Here is a 12,698-nt window from a genome sequence, read left to right on the forward strand (position 1 = left end):
TTGAGGGCTGCCTTTCAGGGCACAGCCTGGCAATGTGGCATAGAGCACTTCAAGTTCAGAGCTTGCGTCTCAGACTTTGGTTTACTAGCGGAGTGGCTGCTCAGCCTCTGACGTCTTAATTTCCCCATCTGTCGAATGGAACTAATAACAGCATATGTTACATATCTTTGTCCTGAAAAGCTTTACATTCAAAGATTCGAAAGAATTTTTTTTTTTTGTGGTGTTTGCATTTACACAAAGTGTTACTGTTTAGAATGAGACCCCAGTCTAAATATGAAACTCATTTATGTTCCATACATGTTACCCTCATAGCTTAATGGTAACTTCATAAAGTACTTACAGTGTGTCTCTGTTTTCACGGCAGCCTATCATGTGAGGTCAAGTGTGGAATTTGTCCCCTCATGTCACTCTTCTGCTCAGAAGGCATCAGACTCTAGAGCACTTTGGAATTTGGGGGTTAGAAATAGACCCTCTCTACCTCCCTTAGGACTGCTGTTATTATATATCCTCGTGTAGGATATGTGTGTCTAATGTGTAAAACAACTCTACTTGGTACATTCTAGATTTTACTGTTACTATGACTACTATTATTTTGATCTTTAACTATGGTAAATTACAGATGGACCAGTCTGGGCCAGCATCACTAAACATGGAAGACATTCCTGGTTTTTGATCAGTTGAAGCTGAAGGGTGCTGATTCTGTAGCATAATCAAGAACCACCCTTAATAGGAGAAAGAAGAGAGGTTTCAGGTCCATCACAGACTTGTGGTGAAATTGCCATCTCCTCTGGATTGACTTTTATGACATAAGGACTATCTTAGTTAGGGTTTCCATTGCTGTGAAGAGACACCATGACCATGGCAACTCTTACAAAGGAAAACATTTAATTGGGGCGGGCTTACAGTTCAGATGTTTAGTCCACTATCGTCATGGCTGGAATCAAGGCAGCACGAAGGCAGACACGGTGCTAGAGAAGGAGCTGAGAGTTCTCACCTCTTGACTCAAAGGCAACAGCAAGTGGTCTGTCTCACTGGGTGTGGCTTGAGCATAGATGAGACCTTAAAGCCCACCTCCACAGTGACACACTTCCTCCAACAAAACCACGCCTACTCCAGCAAACCATCACAAGGACCTATTGTTGCAGTGGTGTAAACACTATAACGAAGTGATGTGCCCAGCACTTTGGATGATAAACTTGATCACACACTCACACTGTAGTGACATTTAAGGTAGGTCTTCTTGGTTATAAACTAGGTAACTGCTGGCACCAAGATGCCCCTGACCAGCTCAGAGATGGAGCTGCATGCACATCTTGAGGACTCATAGTATGTAAGCCTGGAAGGTTCTTTTACCTGGTTTTCCAGATCAAGCATTAAACTTCCAGGATTAAGGATTGCAAAGGGCTAAGCTTCCATGTTTCCATGCTTCCATAGCAGCAAGGATGTCTTTACCTTCCTTTTTTTTTTTTAAATTTATTTATTTATTATGTATACAGAATTGGGTGCCAGATCTCATTGCAGATGGTTGTGAGCCACCATGTGGATGCTGGGAATTGAACTCGGGACTTCTGGAAGAGCATTAAGTGCTCTTAACGTCTGAGCCATCTCTCCAGCCCCCCCCTCTTTTTTTTTTTTTTTTTTTTTTTTTTTTTGTCAATGCTTTCCCTAGACTAAATTCTTTCTCTGGCTGGTTCTCCTTATCCCTGACCCTTTGACCTGATCAAATCTTGAGTTTTCCAGTATTTTTATGCAGTGTTAAACTTGGTGATTTACTTAAGAATGAGCTCCCTGCCCCTGTCTACACTCAGTACCAAACAACAGCTCCTGACTGCTGGGAACCAGGGGCACAAGAGCAAGCAGAAGAGGAAGTATTTCAGGCTGATGTTTACCAAATGGCCCTTTATTTGTATGAGGTACCCCACCTACTCTCCACAGAGGGACTCTTTCCTTCCTTCTGGGTAAGGTTTGACTGTATTGTGAATGTCAGGAAACTTAACACTGAACAGCATGGGTGTTTTCAGTCTCCTGATTCTGATGTGTCGTCTAGCATTCTAGTAAGCCAGTGCCAATGTAGTGACTGCCCCTTGATGCTTGGGAGTATAGAACACCTCCAGAGACTGCCATGTGTATGTTGTGTTAGGCTATTTGCCATAGGCATCATACCTATGTGACCTTTTTTTTTTTTTTTGAGAAACAAATTGTTAACTTTCTTCCAAAAAGATGCAAATGAAAAACAAAAACATACTGATTTTTTAAACTTAGTTGCTGAAACCAAAATTTTAAAAATTTGATATGACACGTCCCCACCCCCACCGCATTTGTGTTCTCCAAGATTAAGGAGGAAGGGTTGTGAGCTCTTTGAGCTGTGAGTAAAGGTCACTGAGGCTCCACCAACTCTGCAGGGGCTCCTTTCTTGCCACTTTGAATTCTCCCCACTCTTCTCTGCTCTGAGGTCTTGTGCTTGGTGCCTGTAAACCGACCATCTCTGTGTCCTGCTGACTTGCTCCCAGGGTTTCTGTGACAGGCTCCCAGACTTCCCAGACAGCTAGAGCTCCCTTGCACCAACCAAGCCTGTGACTAAGAGCATTTAATGCCTCCAGGCCCCAGTTTCCTTCCGTGAAGTAGATTCTCACTATCTATGCCTTATGTTTTAAAAAGCGATTGAGAAAATATTTGTGACAGTCTGACAAGGTGGGAATCTGAGAAATTTTTGTCCTTTGTTATCTCTAGTTGGTCACGTAAGTCCTTGGCCACACCACCTCCCAGGGAGGGGGCATTCATTCCCCTTCACAAATGTCAGTGACTTGTTCCCTGACAACACAATGAAGTTACTCAGTGGCTGGGTTGCACCCCAGGTAGGACTCAAAAATCTGACTTTAATCCTGTTCTGCAGCAAAGATGGATATCACATCTCTACAGAGTTAATTTTTTTAAACTTTATTAAATATGTAAGCCTTAGAAACCCTCCTTTGAGAGAGAGACACTCAGAGGTCTGTATTACCAGTTGAGACAGCAGGATTAGAACCTGTGTCTGAGGATCATATTTCTCCCTTTCTGTTGACTGGAGAGTGGAAACTTACTGTTTAATCTGCAGCCAATAGGAACGTGTGTCTACTGGAATGGAAAGTCATGAGCGATGTTCTACATTCAGTTGCTCATTTGTGTTCTCCACATTTCTAGAGCTGACTAGCCACACGGGGTTGCTACAGCCACTGTTAGATATATAGCATGGATGTGGATGTTGCTAACTTTGCAGAAAGTTCATTCTACAGCGATTGAGTAGACGGTTCAGTGTAGAGGGAACAGTGGGAGTTTCTCAAAGAACCTCTTGTTCAGATAACCCACCGGACAAATCCTCCCCATTCCCAGCTTTATCGGATTCTCTTGACAAGATGTGGGGATGGAAGGGAACATAAACATCAGGGGATCCTTTCAAACGGATTCCAGCCCCTAATCAGTTCTTCCCAGTTGGTTAAGCCAGGTGACAAACCCAATTCCCTGGTGCTGACAGCCATGCTAATCAGGCACCTTCTTTGTTCGCCCTGCTGTCTTTAACCCCGGCATTCTTAGGCAGGCCCGCATTTAGTGATCGCTCACTGTGACGGCACACTAATGAAGAAATAAAACACACTCTCCGAGACTCATTCTTCTAGCCAAAGTGAGACTCTGCTCCACTGGCTTGTAAAATCAGGTTTTTGTTCACTTGGGGGCTGATTAGACCAGGTAAATACAAGTCGCACCAGCTAATTCAGAAGGAGACACCTAAAAGTTTACACTGTCCACACCACTGGAAAAAATTAGGAAAATTTAATAATGAATACACTTTGGTGTTGGAGGACTTTTGAGGGAGCCTCTGGTTATCCTAAAATGAGTAGATATGGTTCAGACAGAATGAGATGTTTCAATCTGAGTATTTAAAAAAAAAAGTAGCCCATACCTATTTCAAAAAGGGTGTCTAATGCTAAAGATTGATACTTTATTTTTATTAATTATTATTATTATTTTTCCTCCTTCCCTCTTCTGGGGATTGAACTCTGGGTCATGCATATGCTAAACAAGATTTCTACTGTTAGGCCAGACATCCAGCTCCTTTTAATTTTATTAGAGATAGGATCTAGTTAAATTATGTGGGCTAGCCTCAGACTCATGATCTTACTTAATCCCCTCAGCTTCAATAATTTAAGATCATATCTGTGCCCCCACTACACATCACTGTGGCAGAAGCCACATGAAAGCCGCTTGGGGATAGTAGGACAGGGGTCAGGCTGAAATTCTGCACTTCTCACACGTTCACACGTGACCACATGACTCGTGGGTCTAAGTTCCATCGAAAGGGCTGGAGCTCAGAGATTCTCTTTCACACCTGTAACTTTCAGCTAGTGGAAATTCTAGAAGGATATGTCAAGGATCCAGAACATTTGCCCTTAATAGAAATCAAATAGTTCATTTGTCTCGTTCTGAAAAACAACTCAACCCAGTTAGTTGGAGGTCATACAACCATTGGAGGCGTCACTATATGCATGGGTTTTGTTTTTGTTTTTTTCTGGCTCCTTTCAGACTTCCTGAGGATTGAGGTCAGAGAACAGAAATGTAAATGCTTCTCCCACATTCCCTCACAGGCCCCATCAGAGGAGAGAGGCACTGTGGTTTTCTGGCAAATATTGCCTGTAGACAGAGACGTAAGAAAGCAATGAACCTGAGGATGGAATATGAGTCCATGACTTCCTTTTCTTTTTTCAACAGGATTGATTTATTAATTTTTAATTTTTTTTTTTTTGAGACCCACTGTCTTGTAGCCCAGGCTGGCCTTAAACTCTCTGTTGCCTGAGGATGACCTTGAACTCTTTCCTGGTCCTTTACCTCCCTCAAGCTGGGATTATAGCATGACACTCTCTAGTATGGCCTTTTAAAAATTATTATTAATAAAATGCATGTCCGATAACTAGGCTCGCTAGCCCCTTCTCCCCTTGAATTTTCATTTCCCTTCTGGAATGCAGTCTGGCTTTCTTCAATGCTGGGAAGGCTCCCATGAAAGAACAGGAAGTCCTTTATGACCTTAGTGCTTAGCTGGTGTTCAGTGATTGTAGGGAGAAGGCTGAGCCAATGTTCTGTTTAAGGTAACATTGCAATTTCTGATACATTTCAAAATATGTGAGCAAAAACAGAGGGAGTCATTAGCTTTATATACCCCCCCTAAGAAAAGAACCCTAAACCCCACAATTTTATTTTGCTACTTTGCTCAGCCCTGTTCGAAGAGTGGATTTCTGTAGTCTTCAGTTGAAAATCCATCCTTCTGCTGTGCGCTCCACTTGTTGGGATAATTTATCGGTGTCGGAGATCAGGGCCACTCTGCAGATGAGAGATTATGACTTTCCATTGCCAACTTGAAGGGCCTTCATGTTTCCATCTCTGAGTAAACGGCTTTGAGTAGCTCCATCAGCTGTTCCAAACAGTGTGATTGATTAATATTTAGTGCCTTAAATAGTCCCCAAATAGCAGCTTTTAAGACAACTTGCACTGGAAAAGCTCAAGGCTGATGAGCAGAATTTTACCTAGACCTAGGCTGAAGGGTCTTGATTTGAGAAAGTTTTCTGAAGGTTGAGGGTATCAAGAATTCAAAAGGACCAAGCTCCAGGCCGAGGACGGATGGATGGCGCTGACTTTGTCTTCATACTGGCCTCTTCTAATTGAATTTCGAGCACTGCAGTATTTCCTCTAGAAAGTGTATTGTTTTCAAATCGCCATTTCAGTTCTATTACTCAAAGCCCTCACTTCTAATGCTTGCTGGCAGTTATCAACATAATGAGCCATAATGAAATGAAGAGCAATCTTCAGTGGAAACCCAGCGTCGGTCCCACCGGTGCTGTGTGACTGTGTTGTTAAAATCTGAATGCAAATTAAAAGACCATCGTCCGTCGTCCTTACTCACTTCCAAGGTCAGAAGAAAACTTTTTTTTTTTCCTTTTTTTTTTTTTTTTTTTTGCAAAGCACTCTAATTTGGAGACTCTTCTATCTGTTGTCAAACAAGCTCTTGAAGGTGCCCCCAGAGTTTGATTATTCCCCCCCACCCACAAAGATTCATATGTTTAGCAGTCTGGCTTAGGGATTTAAGGAGGTATGTCTATTGTAAGGTTTTGATGTCTAAACCATAGAATAAAAGGCATCTTTCAGTTTCAAGTTTACTACGTCTTGCATCCCCCACCCCCAAATCCAAAAAATGTATTTCTTTTTACTTTGGAGTTGTAAATAGCTAATACTGTAATGGGGGGGGCATTGTATAAAAGTGAAGATGGGTTATGACCAGTTTGGAAAAAGAGTGAGCACCAAATCCCCCAAGTATTCATGGGAGTTTCAGAAGGTCCGGTGGGTGATCTTTATTTATTTATTTTTTTTTGTCATCTGTACAATCAATCTCTTTTGTATGACAACTCTTGAATTCCAAGATTTCCAAGGAAATGTCCGTAGTGTGTAATGGACAGCTGTTCCAGCTGTGACCTTGAAGTACCGCCCCTAGTGAGGTAGCAGGTAACTGCTACACATTTTAAAGTACCTGCCCCTAGGGCGTGGCCGCTGGGGACCCTTAAGACCTGGGATGCACTTTGGAAAGATGAGAGAGTCATATCTCTGCTCTTCACTGGTCATCCAACCTAGCCTCATCAATGCCTGGGCCTTCCTGCTAAACAGGGTGCATACCCCTTGAGGAGCTCTTCCTGAGGCTGACCTCTGACCTCCACACAAGGACTGAATGTAAGGTACTAGATGGGCTTCAGGCTGACTGTGTGCTGACTGGTTATTTGAAGAGTGTGAAAGTGCCACGCTATTCCATAAAGATCAGTTTCCATCACATTGCCCCTTCCTTTCTGACCTACTTTTCCATTGTACAGGGATAAACAATATACTGCCTATTCCAGGAGGAAATGCATAGGTGTGAGGAACATTAATCTTGGCTCTCTCGAAAGGCTCAGATAATCTGCCATTGCCATTTATTTAGCCAAGTTATTACAGTTCTTCTACCCCCATGAATAATTAAGAGTGGCTTGCCATCAAGCAAGCAAGCCCCATCATTTCTGGATGGCATCCCTGACACTCCTCACCGAAGCCATACTGTGGTTATGCACAGCGTGCGTCTTTGAAACAGGGTCAATTATACATTTTTCTGAGCTCCCCTGGGGTGAGAACTGAGGAGCTTCCTTGCTATCAGCATTTTGATTTTTCTCTAAGTCTGTACTCCTGCTCCACCTGCTACCTAGGGCCCAGCCAAGATGAACTGAGAACAGAGTGCAGGCTCCACTTGCCCCCTCCTGTGATCTACCACCAGGGAAGCGGCCTTTACCAGAAACTCCTAAGTACCCTGTGGTGTAGAGGTAGGAACTACACAAAGAGGGCAGATCAGTGAAGCCTAGAGCACTATCACAAAAGTAATGCCAGCTAGCCATCATCCCGAAGGGCAGTGGACTTAGAGAGAATTAACTCTGGGGTAGGCAAGTTGAGAAAATTAGAAGGATTCTGATCTGTTCCAGAAAGGAATTCATAGTGAAACTTCATTGTTTCCTGTCTCTTTGAGGTGCTGGGGGAGGGTGGGAGGTGGGGGTCATTTTGCTTTGGACTCTGAATTTCTGATAAATCTGGAACCAGGGTGCTGTGTTAATTTGCTTGAGTTGCTTAGCTTGCCCTCCTGCCCGCCGCCCTCCCTACCTTTCTTCTTCCCTTCTTCCTTCCTTTTTATTCTTTCTGTGTGTGTGTGTGTGTGTGTGTCTGTGTGTCTGTGTGTCTGTGTGAGTGTGATGTATGCATACATGTGCACATGTATATGGATGAGTGTGTGTGTGTGTGTGTGTGGTGTGTGTGTTGTGTGTGTGTGAGTGCACGCCAAAGGTCAACGTGGGTATCTTCTATCACTCTCCATGTTATTCCTGGTCACAAGGTGTCACAAACCTAGGCTAGCTCAGCATTTCAGCAAGGCTAGTTGGCCAGCAAGCCCCCAGGTGATCTGCTGTTCCACCTCTCCCCCAGCACTGCCGTCACAGACACGCATCACCAAGTCCGGCTTTTGTGTGGGTGCTGAGGATCTGAACTCAGGTCCCCACACTTGCTCAGAAGCTGAGCCATCTCCCCAGCCTGCTTAGCTTCTACACTCACTAACTTTTGGTGATCAGATTGTCCTGATGCCTTTTGAAAAAATTTTATTCAGGGATTAAATTTACGATGAAGTATGAAAAAGTGTTGAAAAAAAAACATACACTCGTGCACAGCTCAGCTAACTCCTGAATGAAATGCCATCATACTTTTCTTGGTCCTGTCTATTTCCAAGTACTCGTGGGTAACTGAGAATCTATAAAGAACTTCAGCTCTGCTCTGGGCATCTCATATAAAGAAAGAGAATATTCGGTTAATATTCCTGAGAGGAGAAGAGCACAATAGAAATAAGAGACAGACTAGGCATTGGCAGAGTCTCAGCATTGACCTCTATGGGAAGCTAAGACTTCTTCAGGACAGCAACAAGTGATGGATGTGTCCAAGTGGTTCAGCTTTGAAATCGTGGACAGCTCTGCCTTGGCATTCGTATTGTGAAAACACATAAACTGCTGTGATAAAAGGTTCTGCACCGTTCATAAATCTCAGAAGCGGCATCCCTGGACAGCAGTCTTTATGTAAACTAACCCAGCCGTCAGGGTCAAGGGAAAGCAATTAGTGGTGGCAACGTATACAGCTGTCATGGGGGAAGCAGGGGCTTCATGTCGGAATCCGAACCTGTACACCCCCCGACTGTTTACTCTGCTTTACAACTTGTCTTTCAACCAGAGAGAGATTAACAACAAAAGCTTATCTGAAGGGTGGAAGGGCTTTTCCAGCTAAGACACTGAAGTATTATTGACAGCCCCAAAGTTGCACGTGCTCCGCGCGTGCGCAGCCTTATGAAATGGAACCGGAGCCCCAAGGTGCCTCTTCCTCGGAAGATAATGTCTTGTAACTGGTTGCCTTGGCGTTTTATCGGGTGACAGTTGCGCTTAAAGGAATTGATCATGTTAAGAGTTACGTTTTCTGCCCAGGCTCCTGGGATGCTCCTTGCTACTTCCAGAATTAATTTCATGGCTCAAGCATTGAATTTTAAAATGGTGATTAAAAATCAGTTAAGTATTAAAAATCTGTAATGGGTCTGGATGCCATGGGGCCACAGGAGCCCTGGTACTGTGACTTTTCCTGTCAACTGACTGACGCCTTGTCTTGGTTACAAACTAGAACTTTTTTTTTCTCTAATATTTTAATATGAAGTTGCCCTTCCTTCCTTTCTTCCTTCCTTCCTTCCTTCCTTCCTTCCTTCCTTCCAACTTTTCTCTCTCTCTTTCTTTCTTTCTTTCTTTCTTTCTTTCTTTCTTTCTTTCTTTCTTTCTTGTTTATTTGTCAGCTTTTGTGACACACACACACCCAGGCTGTGGCAATGTTGTGTCTGATAAGGCAGTTGCACTGTCCAGATAAAGGAGTCATCGCTTACTCCCTCGGCAATTAGGTATTAGATTGCTAAATATCACTAGCGTGCAGTGTATCATGGGACTATAAGCAATAAACCGTGAAGGAAGCTGAGTAGGTGAAATACTTGTCTGCAGGCATGAGGACCTGAGTTCAATTCCCCAAACCCATTTTTTTTCCTCTTTGTTTCTTTTGTTTGCTTGTTAATCCAATATGGCGGCATGCTCTTGTAATCCCAGCCCTGAGGCTCACTGGCCAGCCAAGCTAACCTACTTGTCTAAACCCAGTAAAACAAGGGAGCTTATCTCAAAATCAAAGTGGACGGCCTGCGAGGAAAGGCTCCTGGGGCTATGCTCTGGCTTCCACGTGCACCAACATGCACGTCCGTCCACATACGTGAATACACTCAAAAACAGTCATAAAGCGAGAAATAAGAATGGAAACTAATATTCTCACAGGAAGGAAATAAAAGGTTATGTGATGGGCTGCCTCGGGGTCTGTTAGCACTTTGATTCCCGTTGTCACAAGAAATTAAATTTTCGGGTGTTCGTGGAACTTTACACCATATGTCCGTAGGCCTGTTAAACCCACATCCAAATGGAATCATCATAGCTCAAGTATTAATCTCTTCCTTTACGAATTAAATCTGTTTCCAGTTCATAGGGGTTGGGTAGAGTGCACCAGCTCTTGGTGCTGCGGATTCAGCTTCCCATGGCATAAAAGCACACGATGGCTATACCTCACCTTGGACACACGTTAATGCCCAGGTTCCTGGTTAACTGGTGGGTTTACATCATGTGCGTAATTGTGCATGTGCAGGAAATGTGCATGGGAGTGTACTGCCAGCGGAGACCAGAAGAGAACTGGAGTTAGATGCAGTTGTGAGCCGCCACCCGACATGCGTGCTGGAAACCAAACTCAGGTCTTCCGGCGTGAGCAATGCTCACTCCCCCCACCCCCCCACCCCTGACCTTGCACTCACGGAGATCCACCTGGCTCTGCCTCCCGAGTGCTGGGATTAAAGGCGTGCCCCACCACTGTCCTGAGCAATATCCACTCTTAATCACTGAGCCATCTCAGTTGTAGGTGCTGTCTTTCCCCAGAAGACAACACATGCTTAGTGAAGGGGAAAGACAATCCCTTTTGTGATATAACATGATATTTTATGTGCTGTGATAACCCTTGGTATCTGCTATAATTTGGCCTCTAATTTCTTCGGGGCTTCTTACTGTCAAACCCTTGTCAACCGAATATAAGTTGACATTCCACAAGAAAACAATAATTACCCGCCGTAACACCTTTCCCCTGTACCTGCTAGGTGATGTGGAAAGCATTTCACACCCGCTGAAGGAAATGATGCTCATTTAACGTCCCCAGTGGAGTGCGTTGCCCATCTTGGTTAGAGCAGTGGGAAGTAAAAGGCATTTCATTCCTTCCCTCAGACAATGACATGAGGTGTAACTTAGATTTTAGAAATCAGGGTTGTTCCCGACCTCCTAGTCGGAGCTTCCTATATTGACTTGTGGTGCACTTAGTGTCCATAGTTTTATAGAATTAGGAGGGTACCTGTATTTACTATGCTACGGCAGAATACCTGACAGACAATTCTCGGAGGTGGGGGACGGGAATGTAATGTTGCTCACAATTAAGGGGATGGAGGTCCATCATTGTAGCAAGTCACAGAGGTGGATCTTGGGAGCTGCAGCAGGAACAAGAGTAGCTGGTTACATTGTTGCAAGCACACAAGTCTGTGAGTGGTACCACAGCTTCAGAGACCCTCTTCCTGGGAAGAAGGATCTTCTAATCCAGCGGTTCTCAAGATGTGGGTCACAGCCCCTTCAGGGGTCGAACAACACTTTCACAGGTAAAGCCTAAGACCATCGGGAAACACAGACAAGATACTTATAATTCGATTCATAACAGTAGCAAAATTATAGTTATGAAGTAGCAACGAAGATAATTTTAAGTATGGTCAGGGGTCACCACATCATGAGGAAATGTATTAAACCAGAGCATTATGAAGGTTGAAAACCACTGATAATCCCTCTCGGAATGATTGACAAGCAATGGCCAATTTCAGCTGCTGTCTACTTTTGCCAAGATTTCCTGGGTACAGCCATGCCCAGTGGTGGAGATACTTGCTGTGGCTGCTGAGCGGTTGTTTCCAAGAGCATATGGCCCGTAAAGACTAAAATATTTACAACGTGGCTATGTAATAAAATGTTCTTACAAAGAAAGAATGCTGACCCTGCTCTATTCATAAATTAAAGGTTATTGCATTTGCCTTTTGTTTCTGTTAGTATAGTTATTATCTGTGCCACTAAATTATATTAAAAACAAGAAGGGCATTCAAAATGTGAAAACTTTAAAAGAGTTTCACATGCCAGCCCCATTCTTGGGGTGCAGAGACAGAGAATGTCGAGCTCATGTGTGAATGCCATGGGGAGATTCACAAATGCGATTCAAAATGAGTGATTCAAAATGAAACCGAGCAGTGCCTGCCTTCCCTTACGAGCATTTCAGCATTTGATTATTTCATATTTAAAAACGGCTTAATTTGGTGATAAAAATAAATTAAATGGGGGAGGGGAGCTCTATTAAAATTCTATTAAAGGCAAATATGAGGCTTCCTTTGGAGATGTTAGAATCCATTTCTTCCAGAGAGATTTTAGCTAGCTTCATGATAAATTATCACCTGAGAACAAAGCAGAAGAGAAATTGGAGCCTTCAGTTCTGACTTGACAAAGCTTTAACTGACAGGCCCCGTTTTAAAGCCCCAGGTGCAGTGGTTAGTCACGGAGTCTGTAGGAACGGATCAGAGCAGGGTGCATGCTTGCCCGCTAAGTCCAATGCACACACACACTTCATATTTAGATGCCCTTAGCCTGTTTCCTCTATGAAACCTCCTCCTAACTAGGAATCTGTCACAAATCCATTAAAATGAATCAAAGTGTTTTTTCCCCCCTCTCTACTCTCCAACAGGTGATGAAATAAGAGCTCAATAGATATTTGTTAAGTAAACAAGCACTCTACAGCACCCCCAGCATTGGTAACCATTGATACCGGACACATAGTCTTTCCCAGCTTTTCCAGTCTGGTTAGTCTATGGGAATGAGTTAGTACTAGTGAACCTTATGGGAGAAACTGAATGGTGCAGCTTTAACTCAAGGAAGCCTGTTTTTACCCATACTGTACAAGTTACATTCAAGGACTTCACTAGCCATCCATCT

The sequence above is a fragment of the Peromyscus eremicus genome, chromosome 13 (genome assembly GCF_949786415.1).
Source record: "Peromyscus eremicus chromosome 13, PerEre_H2_v1, whole genome shotgun sequence".
NCBI lineage: Eukaryota > Metazoa > Chordata > Mammalia > Rodentia > Cricetidae > Peromyscus > Peromyscus eremicus.